The sequence below is a fragment of the Salvia splendens genome, chromosome 13 (assembly GCF_004379255.2).
Source record: "Salvia splendens isolate huo1 chromosome 13, SspV2, whole genome shotgun sequence".
Taxonomy (NCBI): Eukaryota; Viridiplantae; Streptophyta; class Magnoliopsida; order Lamiales; family Lamiaceae; genus Salvia; species Salvia splendens.
Genome location: NC_056044.1, coordinates 7,322,848 through 7,332,066, shown reverse-complemented (window position 1 = coordinate 7,332,066; position 9,219 = coordinate 7,322,848).

Genomic DNA, 9,219 nt, shown 5'->3' with positions numbered 1-9,219 from the left:
TACGTTAAGTACATGTGTCGGCACTGGGGCCCAGATGAAATTGCAGATTGCTAATGGGCAGAATGTCTGTCAATAAAATTGTAATTCCTGAGTTTAGTTAATTCTGACGCAACTCAGACATGTTACAAACACGAAACATTATACATGTTACGCTATAGATGCATTATATGATATATACTACACATTATAAAACATCAACCAGTGCATTACATAATCAAAATTATACATTACAAGTATAATTTTTTATAACTACTCATTCAATGTTAAACCTACGTAAATGTTTTGAATCGCATATTATACCACAAACCTGGGCCCAGAAATCGGGAACCCTACGGGAATGATTGAAAGCCAATGTCACATGAAATAACAACACCTACAAGCTTGAATAAACCGTAGCAACAACAAAACATCTAAACGCCTAAAATGATTCAATAAACCAATACCCAAACACACAAACATGAAACGTGAATTCGATGATTAATTCACCTATTGGGTCGTGCGGCTGAATTAACAATTACAATTGTAAGGATCTGCAATATTACACCAAACAGTAAACGGATGGCACCATTTCGCATATTAAACCACTGATAATCAACCAACTCACACTGATAATCGACATATCTTTTCCAGATACTAACAATTGACAGAATTATTTCAGTACACTTCTCCAAAAATTGCAATATTACCTTCTTCCATTGACACTCGAAATATCGGGGAGGAACCGTAATCGTGAGATTTAGATTCTACACTCGAAATATTCGTCGATTATCAGTGTGAACTCGGCTAAAGAAGGGATTGTGGAGAACGCATTAAACTAAATCTGAACAAGATTTGCTGAGGAAAATCAATAAGCGTTGAGGGAGTAATTCACGCCACATTCCATAACTAACTACAAAACACAATTTCTTTTTTACCCTTCACACGTAAAAAGGGCATGCAATCAGATTATTAGAATAACTTATGTTGTCCATTGGATCGGCTAAAATGAAGGGTGGAGATTAAAAAGGAGATTGGATTTAATAGGTGAAAAGGATTTGAGCACATCCCTATATATATATATTACATCAGAATATTAATATGTACTGTACTGTACTGTACATGTAGATTTATCTTTTATTCAGTTATTAGGCTTGATTTGGGCCAATCAATAATCCTCTGTGGGCCTAATGAGAAAGACCAACAATATCCTACTATTCTGAGCCTATAATATCTGGTCCACATCACCTAAAATTCTGGGCTTCAATTCAAATAACACTATATTTTATTCATACGAGTAATTACAGAGGCACATCCATCATTAAAATTTCTTTCTTCTATGACATTACAGAACAAACTTAATATTTTCAAAATGATGCGAATTTAAGTATTATTATGACATCTTACTGAAACAAAAAATGAAAGTAAAATTAAAAAAATTCAGATCGTTGGAACGGTATATTACTCCATTCTTACCTAAAAAATATAAACTTTTAGTTAGACACCAGTTTTAATGCACAATTGGTAAAATAATGCTCCAAAATATGAAGAGAAAGGGCAGTGAAAAGTAGGATACACATTATCAGGGACGGAGATAGCCTAGGCCAAGCCGCCGCTTCAGCGCGGGCTTGGCCGGTGCCATCCTTGTAGATTCGGTTAAAGTGTTTTTATGCTTTATTTTATAGAGATAGAAGGAATTGGTGAAAGAAGATGATGGAGAAAGAGTGGGGAGAGAGGAGTATGATTATGAGTCCTGACCTTAGGAATAGAGTTCACCGTTTGTCACCATTCTTTTATTTTGTGGGATTAGGAAAATATTAAAAATTGACATAGTTGATCTCACTTTTTTAGGCAGCAATAAATTTTATTTTACCAATTTTTTGATTAGTTAAATTAAATCCAATATACTATTTACATGGATATATTACCAATCCAAACGTACTACGGAGTATAATTTAATGGTGGAAAATGAGTAGTACTAATAAAGAAGACATTGACTCAATTTTTTATGCTTGAGTGCATTTAAGTCACTAATAGTCTATTATTTTAGGAATAAATTAATATTTGTTCTTATACTATAAAAACGTTTTGAGAATCCAATTGTACTATTTAAAGTTTTATTATTTTATTTGTATAATAATCTATTGTATTAATCAAATTATTTATTAATTTTTTTCCTGTAGTTATTCGTCTCATATTTTATTTTCGGTCTGTCTACTAATTCATATTCATTTATTTGTTACTAATTTTTAAAATAGGTTTCACATTCCACTCCTATTTTATTATGAGTTAATACTCCATATAAAATGACGCACATTCCATTAACTTTTTTCTTTACATTTTTAATATTCAAAATGAGCCAAAGTGGGATAAGTATTATCAAATGGATGAAGTACCATATTTATATTAAATTAATATTATAACAACTCAATTTGCGAACTCTTAGGATATCAAGATACCATGTTCTTCGGATTCTCAAATCGAAAATACCAGATACACTATTGTGGACTACTAGTACATTAGAGAAGGCTAGTCACTACTAGAGATTCAAAAGCATCGCGTGTTTTGCCGTATTTGTCGTTAATTTTCAGTACCGGCTCATTTCAATTTCTAGTTCCGTCCCTGCACATTATTAGCAGTGTAGTTAGATTTTCAAAATTAGAAATTTCATAATTTTCAGGGACGGACTAATAGTAGTTCTTATTCTTGAGAAATGGAGGGGTAGTTTATAATTTACTTTTTCACTTGCAAAATTAGAAATGGACGATTGTGCCTCACATAGTAATTATTTACGCTAAAATTTGAACAGAAGGGCAAATAATTAATCCCTAAGAGCACCCATCACCGAGATGAGACGGGGCGAGCCCCGTTACGGGTGGCTCGTCTCGCCAAGCATCACAGTGTGGAGAACGAGCCAGCTAGCCCTACGTGGCGCAATTTGATTGGCGGTGGCGTGAGTGAGCGTTGTCCAGTCTAGGAGGTCAAGGCAATTGGAGCTGATATCATTTTTATTCATCCAATGGTAATCTATCCACTTTTTTTTCAATCTTCTACAATTTAAAGATATTAGTAAAATACTCTGACGACTATCCATTTTCTTGATGTTTCATTTTTCATTGTTTATTAACTTAACTAAATAGATGAGGATAAATGCTCATTAGGACTATTTGATTCTATTATTCTCTTCATCTTCACATGCAATACTATACTTTATTGATCGTAATATTTGAGCCCTTGCTTTTAAGTGCATTTTTGTTAGTTTAATTGTGTCTCAGTACAATTTCTGAATTTCATAACGTGATGGATTGCCTATCATTTCAGACATTTCATAATCAAAAGAATTGTTGTGTCCATAAACTAGTCTTTCACGGATACCATCACTTTTAAGATAATGAATACGAAATAATCCAACTTTCCACGTAAAATTCTCCGTCTTAACTCACCCAAAATTGACTAATCACGATAAAAGGGAGTCATTTAGGAATCACCACTCTTGTGCTCGCTACACTTGCCAGCAATGTGGTTCGCCGGCCGTTGCATACATCTGTTTTGGATCATTCCCGAAAGGCGCACATTAGTGTTTTGATGTTGAGTGAGTCTCAAAATTGATGTTATTCAGACTTGAAAGCAATTCAACTTGGTTTTGTTACATTTGTACAGCATTTGGAATCAAGAAAACCCCCTGTTGGAAGATTGCCAAAGATTATGGAAGATTACCGAAGATCATTCCTTTGATTAGTGATTATATGTAAATAATTTACTTCCTAAAATAGATTAGAATCCCTATAATCTAGGCTTACCATATAGGTACACTCTTATAGCTATAAAATGTATCAACCGTGTATTCTCAATCATCAAGTAAATAAACCAGAAATCTTCTTCCTATCATTCTTCATGGTATCAGAGCGGGTCGCCGACTGTGGGTCATATTTAACTGACCCAGCAGTATATCTGGGCTGAAACCGAAAAAAAATGACTGACCCAGCAGTATAACTGGGCTGAAAATTTGGGCAAGTGGTCCAACCGATCAAAAAAAAGATTGGGCCGGTTGTCCAATCGATCATAAAAAAGTCCAACCCCTCCAAGATTCACCTTGAAGGGTTTGAGGGAGGGTGTTGGCACTTGAAACAAAAAAATGAATATAATAATATCCCACATCGGTGTACACAAAGAGCTTAATCCATTATATAAGTCTCATGGGTCTCTCCTCTTATCACCAATTGGTTTTAAGATGGAACTCATGGATTTCTATCATGGTATCATGGTACCATACTAATCCCGGCCAAGAGGCTGCCAAAAAAAAAATTCTAAAAACCAAAACCCCCCTTGACATCCTTTCCCAACAAGCCCAAATACCAGAATCCCTTAGCATGCCACCAAAAGTCTTTGGATGCACTGTCTATGTTCATATCCCCAAACATGAAAGAACCAAATTTTTCCCATGCGCAACCAAATGTGTCTTCGTGGGATATGGGGTCAACCAAAAAGGGTATAGGTGCTACGATCCAAGCACTAGAAAAATCATCACCACCATAAACTGTGACTTCCTAGAAACCGAGTTCTTCTATAAACACCACCTTAGCAGTCAGGGGGAGGCATCCGAAAGTAACCCTAAAAGTAATTATGAGGACTGTCTAAGTCGGTTTGTGCCACTTCCAAGCCACTCGATTGAGGATCCACCCGAGACGGTTGTCACTGTCGCCGAGCAGGCCCCTCCAGAGTCTCCTCAATCGCGTTCACCTGACCCTCCTCTACCAATATCCGTGGTATGTCCGGAACCAGTCTCTGAGGAAAGTTCTACAGTTGATACTAACAATGCAGAAACCGAGGAGAATGCTATAGACGGTGATACGGGGAGGTATGTTCTTCCTCCACGAAGTACTCGAGGTGTTCCCCCGAAGAGATACTCTCCGGAGAGGATTGGAAAGAAAAACAGATATGGAGTGGCAAACTTTGTTCAAAGCAATCTGACGAAAATGACCCGAGCTTTTGAGGCTGCATTGTATGAAGAACAGGAGATCCCACAGACGGCCGAAGAAGCAATGAAGTGCAAACACTGGAGAGAAGCTATGCTTACCGAGATGAAAGCCTTGATGAGAAATGATACTTGGGTGAAAGAAAAACTGCCGGAAGGAGTGAAGGCCGTATGATGTAGATGGGTGTTCACTATCAAAAGAAGGCCAGACGAGTCGATCGATCGATATAAGGCCCGACTAGCCCCAAAGGGATATACCTAAACATATGGAGTAGATTATGCCGAAACTTCTCTCCAGTGGCAAAGATCAACACCGTACGGGTATTATTCTTGATTGCAGCAAACAGAGACTGGCCTCTCCATCAGTTCGATGTCACGAACGCATTCCTACACGGTGAACTACCAAAGCCCGTGGTTATGGTTCCTCCTCCAGGGTTCACTGACGAGTTTAGGACTGGAGAAGTGTGCAAGCTGAAAAGAACGCTATATGTGCTAAAACAGTCCCCGAGAGCATGGTTCGGTAGGTTTACCGAAGTGATGAAGAAATATGAGTACCAGCAGAGTAACTCAGATCATACGTTATTTCTCAAAAAAAGGGGTGGAAAGATCACGTGTCTCATCATCTATGTCGATGACATGATAATCACAGGGGACGATGAAGAGGAGATAGGTGAATTGAAAAATAACTTGTTCACAGAGTTCGAGATGAAAGACCTAGGCCTCCTCAAGTACTTCTTGGGCATTGAAGTCTTAAGATCGAACCGAGGAATCTTCATAAAAAAAAAGAAGTATGTGCTTGATTTGCTCGCAGAAGTGGGAATGATAGATTGCAGACCTGCCGACACTCCAATGGTACATAACCATGGATTACAGATACGTGAAGAAGGAAAGCTCACCGGCAGGGGGAGATATCAGAGATTGGTTGGAAAACTTATCTACCTTTCACACACTCCTCCATATATAGCATATGCGGTGGGTGTCGTCAGCCAGTTTATGCACTCACCGTAGGAAGATCATTGGGAAGCAGCCATAAGGATCGTTCTGTCACGCCCGCATTTCCTAAGGATAGGAAGCACGGTGGATCGCGACTAGGGGAGGAATAAAGAAGCGGGGAAGAAAGGGGGAGGACAAGAATACTTGACCCAAAACATTTAATAGAAGGAAGTTCACTTCAAAACATTGTACTGTGACGACATTAGTGTAATTAAAGTAATCAGAGTTAAATAAAAACATTGTATCGGATTACAAAGCAGCGGAAAGACCAAGAGGTAGATAATGTCGAGTATGACGACACGACACCATCCGGAAACCAAGTGAGACACCTTTTGACCTTAACTGCTCAACATCCGTCATCCCCATCGCCGCTCAACCTGCACATTAAGAAAACAACATGCAGGGCTGAGTACTTGATGCACTCAGTGGACACACGCCAAAATCCTAGTTTGTCATGCCATAACAGTGTAACCTTGGGGTTTTAAGTGTAAAGAAAATAACCTAAGTACACTAAAACATATTTCACAAATTCGACTGCGCAGTCATTTCCAGATATTTCCACCCTTATTTCCACCATCCTACACTATCTGATTCAACGGGTGACAAGGGGCGTGGCCACACCCCAGGTCAACTAGACTGGCCAACTTGCTCTCAGATGGCTCCCGGTCTCGTGTACACTAGCCTGAGGGTTCGCAGCCCTACAGACCCGAATTCGATTAAACATATGTGGTAAACCACTTCAGATAGGTTTCAAAGTAAAACAGTTGGCAAGACAAACAGTTCACCTCCATAAAAACATTTCCGGAACCAAGTCTGTATTAAAGATATCCCATAGTATAGTAGGATAGGAAAGCCCACCTCAATTGCTTAGCTTTTAAACAGTTTCCTTCTTCAACCACAATTGCCTCGCAAAAGTTCACCCTTTTTGAAAGATAAGTGAGAATCATGATTAGACTCAGGGAAGACGAGACTTAGTCAACAATGCATGTTTTCTACGTGGATGACTTCAATATCTAGCACGTTACACATACACACACTTAACAACATCCTATAAGTCAAGCACACAGAAACACACGTCCGAGACACACCATGCACGCACCCGACACGCATACCACGTACCCAAGACACGCACACGACTCGCACACGACACACACACAACTCTCACACCCCCGGCATACCCTTACTGCACAAACGGCTCACTTGGCTCGGAAAAGGTTCGGAAAAAGGCTCGGCGTATCGGCCTGGCTCGGTACCTCGGCCGGCTGTCTCGGTCCTGGCCGAGCCTGGCTCGGTTGCTGTCTCGGCCGCCTGGCTCGGTCCTGGCTCGGCACCTCGTCCGGATGTCTCGGCCGTCTGGCTCGGTACCTCGGCCGCCTGTCTCGGCACCTGGCCGGGCACATGTCTCGGCACCTGGCTCGGCACATGTCTCGGCGTCTGGCTCGGTACCTCGGCCGCCTGTCTCGGCACCTGGCTCGGCACATGTCTCGGCGTCTGACTCGGCCCTGGCTCGGCACCTGTCTCGGCACTGACTCGACACCTGTCTCGGCACCTGACTCGGCACCTGGCTCGGTCACGTGCACACACCTACTTTCCCCCAACCAACGATTCTCAAACCTTATACGACATTCACAACACACATTCTACATCCCAAAACACACCCGAAAACATAAGATCAAACCTCCAAAACTCTCCACAACACCACCCTAGGCCAAACCCTAAATCTCTCGGCCAACACTCACAAACCACTCGAACCAAACGCTGATTCCTCCGAGCCATCCCTTGGCCAAACACACCCACATACATCACAATATCAAAACACCCAGATTCACACCCATTGCACATAAATACATCACCCAGAAACGTACATCCCGCAGAACTGAGCAGTTTACTTACAAAAATCATTATAAAATCACCCGACCTCCAATGAAGCTGAAATTTTAACACCACACAGAAGACACACCAAGGTTTATACAGTTAAAATTTCGTACTAAAAAGAGATCGTTTGATCAGTCAAAAAGGGGTCGGAACCCACTGTCAGTCACCACCAAAAACATACTCAACATAAACACATAGCCACAAATCCTATTCAGCATCTAAAACCTCGAATTCGTCCTAAATGCATGTGGTTCGGAATTGGTATGAAAATAGGGTTTTGGGCTACCTTTCTCGGAGAGTTCAATTGTAGTTCGAAAGCTTTCCCTTCTCCGACTCCGATTCAATACGAGAGAGAGTAACACCTTGATGAATCCAAGAAATCGATGAGAGGGAGTGAATGAGGAAAAGTGAGAACCGAGAGGGAGAAAGAGAGAAACCTTACCGTGATGTTGAGAATGATTGAGGGAGAGAATGAGAGAAACCGATGTGAGGGAGAGAATGAGAGGAAGTGTATCGGTTAAGTGGGAGTGGGGAGAGGTTGAGAAAGTAGTGGGGAGAGGGGGAGAGATTTCGAAAGAGAGAGAGAGATAAAATTAGCTAATTAGGGTATTTAATTCATAGCTTAATTAATTATCCCAAAAACATTTTGCTTAGGTAAATAATCATATCCCCAAAAATAATATAAATCAATTAAGACTTACCAAACCATATCTTAAACAAGATATTCACAAAATTCATTCCTTAAAAAAACAATATTCAATATATTTTTTTTTTCGGATATTACACGTTCGATACTTGAAAGGAACGGCAGACCATGGGGTGTTGTTTGAAAAACATGGCCACTTAAAAGTACATGGGTTCACGGATGCAGACTGGGCGGGGAACCCCAATGATAGAAAGTCAACCGCCGGGTACTTCACTTTTGTAGGAGGAAACCTTGTCACTTGGAGAAGCAAGAAACAGAAGGTGGTTGCGTTATCAAGTGCAGAAGCAGAGTTCCGAGGCATAAAGAGTGGCCTCGCCGAGATATTATGGTTGAAAAGACTCATGACTGAACTTGGTCTTCATCCATCACAACCTTGTAAATTGTTCTGTCATAATAAAGCTGCGATTAGCATCTCAGAGAACCCGGTTCAACATGATAGGACTAAACATGTGGAGGTGGATCGACGTTTTATAAAGGAGAACATTGAGGCCAAAATTGTCGAGCTATCGTTTGTCAAGTCCGAAGATCAGTTGGCAGACATATTGACTAAAGCAGTGAACTCGAAGTCATTCCGAGAAGCACTAGACAAGTTAAGTGTTGGAAATCCCATCACTTGACTTGAGGGGGAGTGTTGGAAGATTGCCAAAGATCATGGAAGATTACCGAAGATCATTCCTTTGATTAGTGATTATAT